General features: G+C 38.7%; 1 protein-coding gene across 44 annotated transcripts in view; it reads right to left on the minus strand.

Annotated features, from left to right (window-relative positions):
• LOC102157568 (uncharacterized) overlaps positions 1-18,979 on the minus strand; it is a 1,229,235-nt gene that overhangs the window by 1,076,776 nt on the left and 133,480 nt on the right. For 35 of the 44 annotated variants that reach the window (XR_014838330.1, XR_014838347.1, XR_014838338.1 and 32 more), the window contains one exon: positions 1,045-1,626. The exons of 2 other annotated variants lie outside the window; for them this stretch is intronic. The gene's annotated coding sequence lies outside the window, so the exon portion shown is untranslated. Of the gene's footprint in view, positions 1-1,044; positions 1,627-1,797; positions 1,848-18,979 lie in introns of those variants that run through there. 7 more of the 44 variants (XR_014838346.1, XR_014838319.1, XR_014838314.1 and 4 more) reach the window with 2 other exon arrangements.

Consider the following 18,979-nt stretch of genomic DNA (forward strand, 5'->3'; position numbering starts at 1 on the left):
ATCTACAGCTTAGTACAATATAGGTTCATAACTCAGACTTCCTAGAAACTACTTCAAGCAAAGTGGAAGTGACGTAACAAACATCTGATATCACCATCAGGAGTTTGGGGGTGGGACAATTCATCTTATTAAGGATGAGTCATATAATTAAGGTCATTGGTTAAATTGGAGTTATTCCTTACTGAGGATCAAAATAAAAGTTTTTAGGAATGAAAATGAATGATTTGAGATTCTCATCATATTCTTTAGGGAGCAATAAAATTCTTCATTCAAAGAACACTTTAAGTTCATTTTACATGGATAACATTGTTTAGTCAATAAGAGGGAAATAGCACTTACACAATTCATTTCTCAAATGGCACAGAGTGCTATTGGCAGTGTGTATTGGCAGCTTAATTAGGAAGTCTGTTGATGTTTAAAAAAAGAGCTGGCACATTTTCAATTCAGATGGACACTACTCAAGACAAAGACATGTCTATTGTTGGCTCATACATATTAAAATATGTCATAAATACTACATAAAATGTCTAGTGTCAAGTCAGATTAGCATCTTAACACTGGAAAAATTATTACTTATTTCCAGATCAGAAATAATTTTTGAAAAAACTTTATAGTCATCCAACTTATGGAATACAGAGGACAAGAAAATGAATACTTAAAGAGCCAAATTTTCATGGAGAGCCTTTATTCAAGTCTGTTTTGCTCCTTCCCTGCCCTTTCTTGAGTTCATGAGTAACACCCCTACACTTGGCCCAAACCCTTCCCTTCTCCATGCAAATAACTCACTCAGAATGGCAGGCTGCTAGGGCATGGAAGGCAGAAGCCTATAGAGACAACAGATGTAATTCACCTCCCTGCTTCCCAAGAAATGTACAAACACAACGTATTTCTCCAATATAAAATCTACACCTAAAGGGAAGAAAAAAATTTATTCAAATTCACTTCATCCACAATGTGTTAATATCTCTAAAGTCTACCGAATGTATATAGAATCAGTAAAATGGGTCCTCTCAGAAGTCCAAAAAAAATGGAATTAAGATGTCCTGAGTTGCTCACATTAGTTTTTATTTCGTCTTATATTAAGGAGATTTCAAATACTTACAGAATACACTTTTCCATTCATTTCCTGTCTTAGGGATACACTTAATTAAGAGCAGAAGACAAAAAAAGCCCTTAAACTAACTGTAAATCCAATGAAGGCAGGGACAATATCTTATTTGTCTCCCTCATTTTCCCTCCCCTATTCTGTGCAGTGATTCACACATAGTAAGTACTCAATTAAGCTGAAAAGGCAATGCATGTTTCAATTCACTTTAATTAGGAGGGGCTGCACTGACTGAAGAAACAGCTGAGATAAAAAGGATAGGTTCGACCTTTCCTGATTTCTGGCTAGTGAGGCACGCTGTCTTGAAAAAAATTCCTTTGCCGAAGCTTGCATAACACTGGCATCATTAACTGCTGGCCACTGTGGCATTCTTAATGTCTTGATTTCTTTTCAGTTTTGCTGACAGTAACAAGACGATTCTCCAATGATTGTCTTTCCAACAAGAAGATGTGAAAGGTGATTTGAAGCAAGTATTCCGTGAAGCAGGTATTCAGTCTACCCCCATCCTACAGACTGTACATCTGTGAACAAAATGGAAACAAATGATTAATCTAAGCCTTTCTAAGAACAACTTTTCAGAAGTGCAATGGGTGATCTTTTGCTTATCACTAAAATTATTCAGTTCAACATTTCAAAAACACAACCAGGATCGTTCATGGTGATAATGCTGTTTTAAAGTTTTCTTTCCTTACCTTAAATAATGACTTTGAAATCCATGCCACTCCCAGGCGCAGATCCAAGCCTATTAAAATCAGACATACCACATATCTGTGCATTTTGAAAACAATGTTTCCCTACCCAGGTAAAGATTCTGTGTGTTTTCCCTTGCTTTGATAAACAGGAATAAAACCCATCCTAAGGCTCTGAGTCCTACCCCTTCACGAACAGTAACGTTTCTGCTTTGTCCCCTCAGGTAGCATCAAAGCGTTTGGCTGGGAAACAACAGCTTCGGAAAAAGAAGCCTGCTGTGAAGCACCCTGGCCAAACAGGAGCACACTTTCTCCAGCAAAGGCTCTGAACTAACCAGGTAGGTAAATGAAGAAGGCACAAACACTTCAAACATGAGCTCCATGGCAAAGGCCCCATGAAGCAGCATGAAAGAAGCTAGGTCGGTCCCATCTTAGGTTCTTCAGTCATACCTATGCCATGTATATTAGTAACACTATCTTAGACCAGGAAAGACAGGCATCTTTATAAGAAACATTTTTACTCATTCACATTTTTATTCATTCATATCAAGGGGGCCTGTTTTTGAGATATCCCACTGCAATGGGATGTAAAGCTAACCAACACACAAGTAAGCTCAGCCTGAATACAATTTATTAACTAATTTATTTATTTGAGTTTTTTTTCCAATTGGTCAAAAGGGATCACATATATGTTTAAACACCCTTTGGCTCATGAGCAAAAATGTCATATTACATGAGCATTTAAAAACCCACCTAGAATCATTTTACGGTTTTCTCTTCTCTAGCCATTATATCAAACCTGTCACTGAAGCCTGTTATTTTTTAATTTGAAGTGTCTTTTGTGGACCCCTTTTCTTCTGAATTGCTACTAAAATTTCCCCACCTTGTCAGGCTCTATTCTCTGCAGCCTGGACCATGATAGCCTCCAAGCTAGGCCTAGGTCTCCTCCTAGGTAGTCTCAACTTCTTCCAAGTAATATTACTTCCACTGAGTCTTGACTTCAGCCATTCATCCCAAGATCCCTCTGAGCTAAGGCCCCTGAAATCTCCACTTAAGAGGCTCAACAGAGCTGTGACATTCAGCCCATTATCAGGCAGGCAAAAGAGAAGCAATTTCAGCTCACCAGATAGTGGGATTGAAAGTCCTTCTTTGGCCACAAATGCATTGAATTGCACTGAGTTTACTCTAAACTGCTTCATAATCATTTTTCCCTTTCTTTCCCTACCAACCCCAGACAAAAGGGCCAGATCTTCAGAACTGCCTCTGCGCTGTCTTTCCCGTTTCGAGCAATGCTTTGTGCCTTGCCCTGAACCCAAATCTACTTGACAAGGACCCTGACACAACTCTCCCCCAGACGCTATTCCAGGACCCCAGTCGCTGGCTGGGATCCAGCTATGCATAGATTGCCCACTGCCATTTGTGATTCTGAAGCTCATCTGCTATCTACATTCTAGTTGCCCAAACCTCCTGCTAAATTGAATTTCCTCAGAACCAACACCTTCCCTGAACCACTACCAAGATCATCACACCCCCTCAGTCTCTGAGGACCAGACTGCTGGCTAACTCTAGCGTAGCCAGACTTTCAGATCCTAATACAACCTCTAATGGGAGGGCAAAGCTCCACTTCCATCTTCTTCTCACTTTTACTCCACCCCCCACACCACAGGCATGGGAGAAAAAAGACAAGGTAACTGAATTAGGCTACTGGAGTCAACTAAATCTCTTAAAAGGAGCTGGAACTTTTGGTGTATTGAAAGAAATGTTAAAGTTTTGACCTATAGGATTCTGTGGTTTCTTTGGAGTTTGTCTCTTGGGGTTCTCATTCTCTTTAGATTGTTTCTCTCTACTTCATGTAGCCACTAGGGTAAAAGAGGTCTGGAACCGCCTCCCACTTCAGACATCCTCCCGAACCACCACCTCCCCCAACCCAGTTAAGGCCTAGGGCAAGACTAATTAGACCAGTTCTAACTTAAACCTTCCCCCTTTTTTTTTTCCTGCCTCATCTAGCCACTGGTGGAGTAGAATTTAAAGAGCCAAACCCAGGAAAAAGGGACCAAGGAGGCATAACTGTGTGCAAGACATAATATTTCCAAGCATATCCACATGGATCACTGAGCACATCAGAAATGCATTAGGTTTGGGGGAGAGGCGAGGGCAGGGAGTAGGGCAATACTCAGATAACAAATAAGAATATATGTGTATGTACTTGAGGTCTAGCCTATGCTTATCTCCTCACACTACCTGTAGCCCCAGGAGATATCTGGATAAAAATCTGTGGGTCCATCTCAGTATAATTACTACCTATGTGTATTCTGAATAAATGCTTGTTCATTCATATTTCTATAGAAAATGTCTAAGCCAAGAATTCTAGGAATTTTTTGAAATTCTGGGCCAGAGTTGTTTAGGATTTAAGTACTTGCCTCACTCAAAACCTTAGAGTAACTTATTTCTATAAAGCCATTTCTCCATGAAAACACCTCTTACAAGAAGAATCTCTGAGTCTGAGATCTTTTTAGAGTGAGGATGCAAGCAAGACAAATCCCCGGGGGTTTTACAAGCCTTTTGCCAAAGATGAAAGCCAATGGACTTTTTCTATTGTGAGATTTTGAATTAGTCCTTAAGGATGACCAAAGTCTACTGTAGAATTATGTAATATTCATGATACCCCACATACTTTGAATACTTAAATACATCACACACACTACATACCTGCATATATAAATAACTTTGATATACTACTTAGAAAGAAATGGAAAACGGATACAGGCATATTCCAAAGTCATGAGATCATTTGTCACTTGTCCAAGTTTGAAACAATGCTCTTAATTAGCATACGATACAGAGACTGCCAACCTGTTCCCTAGTATCTATTCTCCCCTTTTTCCTTTAATATTAGAACCCCTGAATTTTGACAGGTACACAACCATAAAGATTATATGTTCAGGCCTTCTTAGCAGCTAGGTATGGCTAGTAGGATGCAAGTAGAAGTTAGGGGTACAACATTTAGGGAGTGCCTTTAAAGAGAATGCTTATGAATCTTCAGACATATGGACCAACGTTCAGGGATATCAGAGTAGTAAGGGAGAAGTTTACTTCTCCCTTACCTGACAGTCTAAGTAAGTGTAAACAGTACAAAGCTGATAGGGCTGATATGGTACCTCCACTGTATCAGGGAGCTCCTAGCTTATTTAAGCCACTATATGTTAGAATCTCTAAACCAGGATATAGGTTAGGCTGCTCTAACAAATACAATGTAACTTACTAGCTAGCCACCCTTGGACAAATTGTTTAAACTCTATGAATTTGTTCCGTTAGCTATACCTACTTCATAGGTTGTTATTAACAATATGAAGTTATGTCCTTTTTTTTTTTTTTTTGCTTCCCATTATGTCCCCAGCTTCTAGCAGTGTCTGCATATAGTAAGCATTCAACAAAAATTAGTTATTACTGCTGTTCCTGTTGTTATGCCAAATCTAGACAAATAATGCCATACCTTAACAACGAACCATTAGTTAGTTCCAATAAAGATCTGAAATAATACAACTAATCAACATGAAGTGTATTACAGTGATCATATTTTCTAACCCAAAATTAGAAAACATAATCTGACAAAAGATTTTTCTTTCTGACTTGCAAATTTATTATGAAATATTTCATATGTTAAATCACTGGTTGCCAACTTAATGAACTGACTTTACTTTTAAAAAGTACCTGCCTAAATTGGGCAGGCTTAGAAGGACAAAGGTGTATAGCCCCAACAGTATGATTGGTCTGTCTCCTCTAGTTTTTATTACAAGGTTCCACCGTTCATGCATATGATGAGCACACATGTGCACACACGTACACATAAGGAAAAAAACACAATTTTTATAACTCATTTATGGTTGTGAATTTGCATTGTAATATTTCAAAATCTCAAAAAATTAATTCTTATATTTTCCCCAAGAAAGATGGACACTTCCTGCTTCTGCAAAAACACCAACAGATGAAAGTTTTCAGTAAAATACATTTCTCCTATTGAACAGCACTTAATACACACACACACACACACACCTGGCTCCTTGCATTTCACCACAAGCAGTACCATTTGCCAATCATCAATGTAATTCAGTCTGATGTGTTGAGGTGATGGATTCTGACAAAGTGTGTAAGCCTGTCATTAAGGGGAGGATAGATTATAGTCTCCATGCAGGACATTATAGTGCTTACATTTCTCATTCATACAACCTATGAAACATAAGAGGAAAGCAAGAAGATAGAAATAAGGTTGAACGAGGACTTACTGCTTCTCTCACCAATGAATGACATGAGCTGGGTCACCAGTCCACGCTTTCTACTACGTATATATAAATTTCTGTTTTTTTCTGGGTAATATAGAGACCTTTTACAAAGAACATAAATATTATGCACGAAAGTGACTATCAGTAATTTAAGCCTAACTTGAGATCTCATGCTTCCATTTTTAAAACATTATTTTTCCTCTTTCACCTTATGTATTTAGCCATTTTGTTTCCCTACAATTTTTACTTACATACTTAAAATTTTCATCTAGAATGGAGATTATATCTAAATTCATTAAGCAGATGAGTTGAAAAAAACAAGTCAATGAAATAAAGGTCTAAACTATTTAGTACTGTGAAAAAAATCATGACAACAGCAACAGTTGATATTTGAGAGTTTACTACATGAAAATCACTAGGCTGAACACTTTACCCATATCACACTGAGTCCTCACAAAAGTCCTGGAGCAGATATTGTTATTCCACTTTTACAAATTAGAAAACAAAACCTGAGAGATAATAAGTAGCTTGCCTAAGGCCACATAGATAATTAGTGGTAGAACTACTTTCAAGTCTGAGTTTGTCTGACTCCAAAGCTCATGTTCTTTACCACCACACTAAACTGCTGGGCTTGCCTTTAATCAATTATAATAATAAAGCAATATCTCAGATTAGGTTAACACAACTCTAAAGTGCCAAGGAACCTTGCCTTCCTTAAAAATGGGAAGTATGAGGAGTTGCCGTCCTGGCACAGTGGAAACGAATCCGACCAGGAACCATGAGGTTGCGTATTTGATCCCCGGCCTCCCTCACTGAGTTAAGGATCCGGTGTTGCCGTGAGCTGTGGTGTAGGTCGCAGATGTGAGCTGCGGTGTAGGTCGCAGACGCGGCTTGGATCCTGCATTACTGTGGCTGTGGTGTAGGCTGGCAGCTATAGCTCCAATTCGGCCCCTAGCCTGGGAACCTCCACATGCCATGAATACGGCCCTAAAAAGCAAAGAAAAAACAAAAGAGACATAGACATATGTGAAATTAGTTCACCAATTACTTTAGATTGGCAATAATTACCTGCCATTTATGAAGTATGTACTGTTCACCAGGCACTTTTATACATTAAACCTAACCCTCACAGCAACTCCATAAATTAGATAACTATCTCCATTTTATAGATGAGAAAAAAGATACTCAGAGAAGCTAAGTAATTTGTCCAAGGTCACATAGCTGGTTAGTGGTACAGTCTTTGCATTCTGCCATCTCCACACTACCTTATTACCTCTCCTGCAAGGCCCTTCTCTAGAGTGCCAGAAAAGGCTGCTTTTAAAAGTAAGAGTGCCATTCTCCTGTGATTATATGTATACTATTTATTAGCTCATCAAAGCTTTAATTCAGAGACAATGCAAAAGTAAACTTTAACCCAGGCCCTGCCCTCATTATCATAAATTCCAAATTTAGTGAGGTCCATGTTAATGGGTTTTACTGTATATAGAAAACAGTTTAATAGTCACTTAGCCCTGCTCTATCTCCATTAACAAATCTAAGAAGCCACACAAAGGTGAAGGAAGGAAGAAAAATGACCTCAAACAAAAACAGATAAAAAGAGCCTGTAATTTGTACTCCAGGGAAAAGTCATAATACGTAAGATATGCCATACCACAATGTAGTACATATACCAATATGAACAAAAAATGCAACCCTACGAGTTTAAGTGCTCTATTCATCAATTAAAGAAAATTAATGCTAATCAGATATTCATATTAAGGAATATAGCCATAGCAAATCGGCAATAATAATTAAAAGTGCATTTCAAATCTCTTTGGTGAGCAAAGAAATGATCGGACATAGCTAGGCTGCCTGGTCCTTTTTTGCAGTGTTATATAAATGGGCAATTAGGTGAAAATTCCTAGCTGTTTAACATGGTCATCTTTACTACACATGCTACACTTGTTTCTAACGACGGTGTGCTTCCATGTGCACTCTGAGAGGGAAAAAATGTACAAGCTGTGACAGTCTTCTCTGAGAGCCAAGTCCATAATACACAGGGTTTTGCCACAGAGGCCACAACGATGTTACAAAGATTTTATACAAATCCTACCTGCTTTGGAAAGGGCTACCTGAAATAGTCAGGATCCCATAGATCTTTCATGTTATATCATGGGGTTTTTTTGGTTTTTGTTTTCCTCAGACCAGCTGGTAAATAAGCTGCCACGTGACTCTCTGCGACGGAAATAGCCTTGGGACACAAGCAAAACAATCCAGGTGAAGGCAGTCCCCCAACTATTTGTTCAGGCCTGATGAATTGTGGGTTAGGTGGTGGAACCAGATTTAGGATCACATATAGCCTGGCTAGACACTCAATAGGTCACCTGCTTCCGCGTAACAGAATCAAGGCTTTAAGGGGACTGGTTAGCTGAGGGCCACCTTAAGGGAAAGGTTTGCAGTCTGGGACACCCAGAGTGAACCAATCTTCCATTGCAGCTCTGCAAGATATAAATTATATGAATGTTAATTGATCTAAATATCTGAAACTGCCATAACTCTGATAATCCTGTGTCTTGTGTTGCTTGACTGGCTTGCAAATGAGGCTCACCAAAGTATTCATTACCTTAGGATTCAGTCTTTCACTTTCACTTCCAACTCACTCGGCCTGAGCATCATAACTATATGCTATTTCTTTTACAGTCTAATTTAGTTCCAAGTCATTGTAAGGCATTCCTGAAACGGAACATGGAGTCTCACTCTCTGAACTTTTCAAAGTCAGAGTGAGAAGAAAACATCCTTCCAGGGAGTGTGGGGTAAACTCTGAGCTCTCAGTATCCTTCCCAACTTATGAGTCTCTGTGAGTCCCAACCTATGATTGTCAATAATCAATTAAATCTTATGAGATACCCAGAAGTCAACTTTAGGAATCTTTCCTACAGAAAAAAAAATAGCACAAGTTTATAAAAATAAAAACACTTAAGTTCCCTTGTGGAGCAACAGGTTATGGATCTGGGATTGCTGCAGCTGCAGCACAGGTAGAAGCTGCAGTGCAGGTTTGATCCCTGGCCCGGAGAACTCCCACATGCCGCGGGTGAAGACAAATAAATAAATAAATAATACACTACAACATTGTCTGCAGCATTATTTGTAATCACAAAAATCTGAAATGATCGAAATGGCCAGTAGAAGAATGGTTTACTAAGGACCGTCCGAACCATAGAACACTGAGAAGCCACTAAAAATAAGAAGACAAGTCTCCACTGACATGAAAAGGTGTTCAGTGAAAAAAAGGAAGATGCAGAACAAAACATAGACTGTGTTACCATTTGAGGGAAAAATACAACTGCATGTGTACATTTATTAATGTTTATATGGGGAATAGGGAGATATATGAAACAAAAAGAGATCTGTTTTAGAGAAATGTAAGTATAAAAATAAAGCTATGTATATTTCTGTTATGTGATATTCAGGTAAAAATATTTCTCTTATATATACATACATTTGTACATGCATAGAAAAATCAGGAAGAATAAGTCAGCTAGGGCTGCTATAACAAAATACCATAAACTGTGTGACTTGAAACACAGACATTCATTGCACAGTTTTGGAGGCTGGAAAGTACAAGGTACTAGCAGATTTGGTTCTGGGTGAGGATCTGTTTCCTGGCTTACAGATAGCCACCTTTTTGCTCTATCCTCACAAAGTGGAGAAAGAAAGAGAGGGGAGGGGTGAACCAAGTCTCTGCAAAATGAAATCAGGAAAGGAGGACTTCAACTTTTTACTTGTATACCTTACTGCATTTATTTAGATTTCTAAGGAATTCCCCAAAATTGAGACACCCTTTCTCTCCTGCATTCCAAACAAGTAAAGAAGTAATACAAAAACAAAACAGATGAGAGGCTAGCATACAACCTTTATTACTGACTGAGACCAGGGTGAAGGTAGTAGCTTAGTGTGAAGGCCTTGCTGTCTAAACTACAGAATTAGGCCACCTCCACAAGGCAGGGCAGGAAGAAGTGAAAGAAAGGAAACAGAGTAGGGAATTTAGGAAAGGGTTTTTGCTTTACTAAGGACAAGGCCAACACAATGTCAAATGTGAAAAGAGTCAAAATTAATTAAGCAAGAATCTGGAATTCCCATTGTGGCTCAGTGGTCAATGAATCTGACTAGGAACCATGAGGTTGCGGGTTCAATCCCTGCCCTTGCTCAGTGGGTTTGGGATCTGGCATTGCCGTGAGCTGTGGTGTAGGTCGCAGACGTGGCTCGGATCCTGCGTTGCTGTGGCTCTGGTGTAGGCCGGTGGCTACAGCTCCGATTCGACCCCTAGCCTGGGAACCTCCATGTGCCTCGGGAGTAGGCCTAGCAAAGGCAAAAAGACAAATAATAATAGTAATAATAATAATAATAATTAAGCAAGAATTTGTGCAAAGTGATGGAATCATGGACATAAGTGAAGTTGGACACCTCTTACTAAGACATAAATAAGAGAGAAAAAGGGAAAAGCCACAGTGATCTGAGGTAGAGATGATGGAAGAAAACTTGAGTTCATATCATGGGATCAGTTCTGTAAAAAGGTGGATAGGTTCTAGGGCTAAAGCCAGACAATGAAATTAAACCTGCAAACTGCCACAGAACTGACTGTACTAAAGTCATGACAAAACTCAGATCTACTTGTAAATGTTTTATACTGTGAAACTTTTGAGAAATTATGTGATTTATTATTTATAAGACATTGTTTAGATTAGTATTGATGTATATATACTCTCTATATCATTCAACATCATGCATCATAATATTAGTGATTCACATGCTCCTTTGTCCCTGGGAACGCTAAGGAATAAAGGTTTTGATAAATATCAATGGTTTAAGCTTGATGGGCCCTGTGCAATTTTTCATTGCAATCCTGGCTACCATTACACCATATTCCCCAAGTCACAGTGCGGTATAAAGTAAAATCAAAGAGACCAAAGAAACTGGTAGAAAGATTCATAATCTGGCTCCATACTTTTAACTGATAGAGACTAAAATTTCTGTTCTGGAGAAGTTTCTGTATTTCCACTGATCTATCTTCAGACCATGGTTTCAGTGGCCACAAAAGTCCTTCTGGTAAATAGATTCTTCTGGCAAACAGGCTTCTGTTAAACAGATTTCTGAGTTTAAAAAGAGGGAAGTGCTCTATATCTTTCAACAGTCTCCAAAGTTATATCTTTTATCAGGTTTTAAAGTTATGTTCCAAGTCTCTATGCCTCGGTGCGGTTTAGTTTTACAACCAGCTGCCCCCTCTTAACTAGCAGTTTTTGACGTCATTCAGGTTTTGTGAAATAAGTGCTGCAGCCCTTACTTGGGCTTCTCAGCTGCTATTAAAGTTATACTGCATTTGGTTAAGTGTAGAGGCTGGCACCAGAGAGGACCCACAATGGCGATTATCATGCAAATCAGCCTCCTGCAAGTCCAGCTCCTTGGAGGACTTGCAGCTCCGCTTTCCCGAGTGGCTTCATTGTCCCCAGGATAAAGCAGGATAAAGCGAGCCATCTTAGCTGCTGACACTTGACGCCGCTGAGATTGGTTTTCCTGACAGAGATTAGTGGGCAGCAATGAATCTTTCACTTGGGGTAGAAATATGATTTTATTTAAGAAAATAACCAGACATAATTGGGCTTCGGTCACTTTAAATTTTAATGGTGAGAGTAATAAGGAGGCTTCTGGAACTTTAAATTATGACTTTCAGAAGCTTCACACTGAATCTTTCAATTATTCTCTGTAAGTACTTTCTCAAAGCATGTGCCACCATGACATTGATATCACAATTCAAATCTAAATTCAAAACTGACTGCAAGGCTATGAGCTATGTGCTGGCGTGCCGGCTGCCTCATTTTATCTTTAAACATCTGACGGGGCGAATCAAGAGGCACTCTCCCAGAGCCCAGCCAGCTGTTTGCCAAATATTCAAAAATCCTGGCATGCAGAGAAACCTTTCAGACTTCCTCACATTAAAATCAGTGACGACCCTTATTTTTCCCATTTTCTGGTTCACCTACATCCTCTCACGCATGTACACCTGACTAAGCTAAGTGCTGCCTCTTACTCGCTCCCTCACTCACCTCTCAGGTCCTCCACTCCTGCAACTGGATCCAGTGTGTGCTGCAGAATGGCAGCTAGTTCAAACAAAACCATGGGGAGAGGTTTCAAGTCTGTATTTCCTTAAAGTGAATCCGAGAGAGGGGCTGAGCTGATATTTGCAATAATAGGAAAACAGAGAGCAAAGAGAGTGCATGAATTTTATTTAAAATGCATTCATCAGACTGGAATGAAAATGGAACTGGGAAGACAGTAAGTAAGTAGCAAGGGAAAAATGAAAAGCCTTTCCTCTTACTTTCATTTTGGTGACCTAACTTCTTTGTTATACACCTATTTTCTTCCGTCATTTTTATATTTTTATCTTCATATTAAATAGAAATGAATAATTATTTACAGGTTTAGCTTTGGACTGCTTCAATTATTTTAAAATAAGTCCCATACCTCAGTAAATAGAGTATCAAATTAACAACTGTAAATAACTAAATCCAGCTTCACTAATGAATCCACAGTAAAAGATAACCCTTATTTCACATTTTAAAGGTCCAGAAGCAATTTTCCTCAGCTGGATGACTTACAGCTGAATCTATGGACAGGATGTGGGAAGTTTAGAAGAAAGGGACTAAGGTACCAGAGACAACAGCCTCAACCCAAACAGCTCATCAAATTTTCTGAAGCTGGACACCAAAACCCAAGTTTCCAGCTGGGTGAGGGGTTCTCATTTCCTTCTGGAGAAGCTGGGTCTTTACTTGTTCATTTCCTGTGATGTGTTTACACTTGGACAGAAGGGGCACAGCAGGGATGCTTTCAGGGCACATCCAGGGGGAAGCCAATCTCCTAGGAGTCATGGATGCCAGATGTCAAACCAGTGTGTGCTCCTGGGCGTGCTCTAAGTAGGATGCACAGGCACCAAATCATGGTCTGAGGAAACTGCTGTCCTGATCCAGCAGAAATTTATGTCATTTTAAAAAATAATAACAATAACAAAAGAAGCTGTTATTAAGAATGTAAAAATTACCCGAGACCCAGATAGGCTGATGGCATTCCCATACTGCCAGTCAAGCAGATTTACTTCATCAACTTCATTTACAACATAATCGTAAGACAAATAATTTGCTCCTGGGAGCCATAGGTGGTAGAGGTTAGGAGGCCCATGTGTGGGGCAGCAATAACAAGGATGCTGAATGACACTACTTCATGAAAACAACCTCAAACACATCTCTTTGCACTGAGATCAGGACTATGGTGCCCTAGTGGGCACATTTTTAAGTCACTGACCATGGACAGAAAAACAAAATCTTTAAAACCCACATTGATTATGGAGCTCAAAGCAGTACAATTACCAGTAGTGTCTGACTTGAATATTTACGGCTTGTGAAGTATTTGAAACACAAAACACTTCTACATAAATCATTCACTCATTTACTGTGCTCCTATTACATGCTAAGTACAATATTGTGATGAGCCAGTTTTGCTTGATAATACTTTCTCTGCAGAATTTAGTACCATGGCCTGTCCCTTCATCTGAACTTCTCTTAGAGGAGCCCACTTATCAGCCCACTCTGTCCCTTTTTACTAATTCCTCTTCCTTAGCCCTGTCATTTCTCTTTAAATCAGGGAGTGAAAGGTAGTACATCCAAATCACCTGGGGGACATTTTTTTCAAACTATACAGGTACTTTCCATGCCCATTTCAGAATCATTGTCTATATGAACTATTCACTATTTATATCTAGAGTAAATCATAATACCTTAAGAGTTTGGGGATGAAAAAAAAAAAACAACAAACAAAAATAAGCTGAAGATCTTTGTACTAAGCACTTCCTTTTGATATTATCATCTATGTGTTGATGATTGCAAAAATAACATTTTAATTCCAGATTCAAAGATTCAAATGTCTTGTGGACTTCTCTTTTCAAATGACCCATTAACTCAAACTCAGTAAGTGCAACATCAGATCTATTACCTTTATTTCTCTTCTCTTCCTTTTCTCTACTGTAAAGTATCCACTGAATGGATACTCATATTCCCCATTCCCACGCCACATACAACAAACCTGTCTCAGGTACTTCCTCTTCTTCCTTGGGAATACATCTTAAGTCTATCAGCCATGTGCCATATCCCATCTGGACCTTTGCAGTAGCCTCTTTACTCCTCCCTACCAGCAGCCTCTCCACTTCAAATTATTCTCCACATGATCCTGATTCCTAATGGCTACAGGAGTGAATCCTAGAATGCAGCACTCATAGAATACAAGATGATTTTTTATACCAGACCAATTTTTAAAATATTTATATATTTAATAGGCTTAGAAAAGAAGAACACATCAAACTGGGATTTTTAAGTTAATACTGTTTGATTTTAAAATAAAAATTTGTACAAAAACTGAACAATTTAAACAAAAATCTAACTCAGGGAGTACACAGATATTTTTAAAGGACAAAAATGGTACATTAGTTATAAAGTTTGGGAAGCTTGGTCCTACAAAATAGGTCAAAACTTCCTAACATGATATTGCAAACATTATACATCATCTCAGTCCCTTCCTCTTCCTACATTTCCTGCACTTTACTCAGACTTTTTGTGAATCAGTTTAGCTCCATAATTAAATGCCCCAAACCTATGGGCAAAAACATTTGATTTAGTTCCTAATTATGCAACTCAGTTGGGTCATCCTGTCCAGACTGACAAGAGATTTTCCCTGGACTCTCCAATGTGTCTGTGGCTAGTGGTGGATCAGCAGGTAATTAGATGATCCAAGACAATCTCACTCACAAGTCTAGTGTTTAGTAGACTGTCAGCTACAGCCTCTGTTCTCCTGCAGGCATCTACTTATCCTCCAACAGAATAACCTAGACTCATTCACAACACGGTCTCAGGGTTCCAAGCACAGAAGCCCCAGTGCATAAGCACTTTTCAAGTCTCTGCTGGTTTCACATTTGCTAATGTCCTTTGTCCAAAGCAAATCACATGATCAACCCAAATTTGGTGATGGAGAAACAGACTCCACCTTTTTTTCTTTTTTCTTTCCTTCTTCCTTTTTTTTAATGGCCAAACTCATGGCATGTGAAAGTTTCCTGGCCAGGGATTGAATCCTACCTGCAGCTTGGCCTATGCCACAGCTGCAGCAACACTGCATCCTTAACCCACTGTTCCACAGTACTAACTCCTAGACTTCACTTCTGAATGGATCTTCAATAGCACATTGCCAAGAGTTGGATGCAGAAAAGGGAATAATCTGTGACCAGCTTTATCGTATACCATCTTTACCGCCTTCCAAACATGTCAGATATATTCATACATGTGTTTGTACTGTTCCCATCACCTGACATGAATTATCAACCTCCTTCTGTCCTGGAAAATCTTATTTCTTGTACTTCAAGGTTCTAATCAAATGTAACATTCCCTGGCATCTTACCAATTAATTATATCCTCATACATTTCCATGATCCCTTGTATAAGCATCTACTATAGCATTCAGTGAACTGTATTATCGTCATTTATAATGTCCCCCTAATAGACTGTCTTTGTACCAACCATCCACACAGTACCTTGCAAGGAATAGGCACTCAATAAATATGTACTAAATTGAATTTAATTGAAAACAAAGATTAAAATCTTCTTCAAATAAGACTACATTTAAACGACTTAAGGTGGGAGTTCCCATTGTGGGCAGCGAAAACAAATCCAACTAGGAACCATGAGGTTGTGCGTTCGATCCTGGCTTCTCTCAGTGGGTTAAGGATCTGGCATTGCTGTGAGCTGTGGTGTAGGTTGCAGATGGGGCTCAGATCCTGCGTTGCTGTGGCTGTGAGACAGGCCAGCGGCTGCAGCTCCAATTCAACTCCTAGCCTGGGAACGTCCATACGCCACCAGTGCAGCCCTAAAAAAGACAAAAATACACACACAAAAAAAAATAAATAAATAAAGAGAGAGAGACTTAAAGTATAACTATACAAAACTGAACTTTTAAGTTAGAAGGATTAATTAGACCCACCTCATCACATTTGAAGGGCACTAGAGCAATGCTCCCAGCCAAAAGCATTTTTCCTGTGGGGCTCATACAAAGCTTGAACTTCCAGCACAGATTATTCTAGGTTCTAAAATGTTTTGCTATAGTGCAAAGAGCATAGGCTCTGGAGTCTAAAACACTAGGACTCAAAATTTGGCTATTTATGTGATCTTAACAACTTACTCAATATGTTTCTCTGCAACACTCTTGTACATCCATACATAGTTATTCGTGTTGTAATAATACATGTGAAACACCCGCACAGTATTTCCCATACACCTAATACACATCAAACCCCAGAGTCCTACTAAAAAGCAAAAGGCCTGTGATGGAGTAACCCCAAGCCTTTATCATTAATATCATCCTCCTCATCTTTGAGGAGATGAGGAGGGGAAATGATAAGAACAGTGTGGAAGTAAAGGAAGGAGTGAGAGTTAAACAATTTTGCAATTTTACGAGAGCCAGTCTTGCAGCTAGTAATTACCCAGTTATATCAGTTTTCCAGGACCCCATCAGGAACAAAAGCTCCCCCAAGGGTATACAGTGAATATATCTGGTGATACAGAACTTAAGAATCTCTGCATAATTTTTCTTGGCATCAGTCTGAAATCAACATTTATTCCCATATACTTGGACAAGACTCCTGGGGAGAGAGTTAAGGAAGAAAAGTTGTTTAAAATGACATCATACTAATCTTTTTAACTTCCTCACTTTTTGCCCTTTTACATTTAAAAGAGGTAGTTGTGGTAAACAAGTTTTTTTTCTCCCTAAGAAAATAATTTTGAAGTGGAAAAAAAAATGAAAAGCACATTACAAACATAACATTCTAAACTTGACTTCTAAAGAAAATGTTATCATTGAAATCAATATAAAGTGAGTTTAGACACAGTGAAGTCCTATTTCAAAGTTAAGCCAAATTTAATACATTTTAATAAAATCTTTAAACTTCCAAAATCCAAGTAGGAACTTGACTCCTATTAGAAGTCTCAACAGTTGCCCTCCGGAGGCTGCTCTCACATCGCAGCGGCAGCTCTGGAATACTTCTGCATTAGATCTGCACTACATCAACCTACACTTGTTGATATCAGCCCTAAAATGAATCTTCATTTTTCTGTACTCTTTTTTCTTCACTCTGGGGTCTTCATTTTTCTGTACTCTTTCACTCTAGCTTCACTGTAAACTTCCTGGTACCCAAGTTTCTCCTAGGGTACCCTACCTTTCCCCAATCCCAGCACATAGATTGGATTCAATAAATGTTAATGTGGGAGTTCCTGTTGTAGCTCAGTGGATTAAGAACCCAACTAGTATCCATGAGGATGCGGGTTTGATCCCTGGCCTCGATCAGTGGGTTGAAGATTTAGCATTACCACAAGCTGCAGGGTAGGTTGCAAGTGCAGCTCGGATCCCTTGTTGCTCTGGCTATGGTGTAGGCCGACAGCTATAGCTCCGATTTGACCCCTAGCCTGGGAACTTCCATATGCTGCAGGTGCAGCCATGAAAGAAAATAAATAAATAAATAAATAAACATTAATGTATGTCTGACAAGGAAATGTATAAGTAGTACTTGCTGATGGTAAATTCCATGATCCATTCAAGTTTAGATCAAGACCTCTAGAGACCCTAAGAACAGGAAAATTATGGTGCCCCACAACACATATATCAAAACAAAATACTACTTAAAACAGAAAGTATAAACTTTCATATATGCTGGAATTAAAATAACTTCTGCTGACAAAATTTTAGGTAAGCCATCCAAAAGCTGAACTCCTTTCTCCTCCCCATTGTGAGGAGAGAGGCGGGTGGAGGGAGAGAAAGCACTCTAGCAAGCTTGAGTCTCTGACTTCCTGGTGCTTAGTGTGCTACAGAACACTCCAACTCTTGGTCCACTTTATAAAATTATGTCAGAATATTAATTATGGGTATATATGGCTACAGAGTTAGAAAAAGGAATCAAATAATTGCCTAAATCCATATTCATACTCAATTCTCTCTTGCAAGTATCCAGATTCTATTGCAAATATGTAGCAAAACAGCTTTACATAAAATAAATAGAAACAAAGAAACATACTGCTTTGCCCCCTGGTACAACTGTACTGTAGGTGTGTACAGAAAAGGAGGTACAATAAATGATTATCAGCAAGCTCAAGTTCTTTGCATTTTATTTCATTAGACTCCAACATTTGATAAAAGCAACAATCACCAAATTATATATGAATAAACCTTCCATAAATAACGTTTTCACAGCCATCACAAAGTCTAGAATGCAGATGCTAATTAGAGCCAAAATCACCAGTTTTTTAAAATTATGTAATTAAAACTAAGGTATTTTCATTTATAATGTGATTCTCATATTCATAGTAACAGATATTGGTTAATATTTCCATTACATTTGAATAGTCTGAGCCTGAAAATAATTGTTTCAGCTGAACTGTTTCCATTTTTATATTACAAAATCTGAATGTGTTTTATATTATAAAATCTGAATGAGTTGAATACTTTACTTTGACATAACCAAGTAGACCCTTCCTTATAGTTAGAAATATACTTAGGGTGAGATTTCTTGTGGTGCAATGGGTTAAGGATCTGACTTTGCCACAGCTGTGCCACAGGTCGCAGCTGCACCTCAGATTCCAGGAACTTCCATATGCTGTGGGTGGGGCCAAAAAGAAAAAGAGAAACATTTCCCTCGGTGGCTTTGGTCTAGGAATAGATGGTTATTATGTCCATTAAATAGGAAAGATTATATGAACAAATAATATCATAGCTCTGTGGAATGACTAATGGTCTTTGCAAAGGCCTAGACTGGTTGCATCTTTCTTGACATTTTATCACTGATTTGT

This window comes from Sus scrofa, chromosome 2 (assembly GCF_054392235.1).
Source record: "Sus scrofa isolate SSC_HxYL_T2T_F1_AM1 chromosome 2, Sscrofa_HxYL_maternal_Yorkshire_Landrace_v2.0, whole genome shotgun sequence".
Classification (NCBI taxonomy): domain Eukaryota; kingdom Metazoa; phylum Chordata; class Mammalia; order Artiodactyla; family Suidae; genus Sus; species Sus scrofa.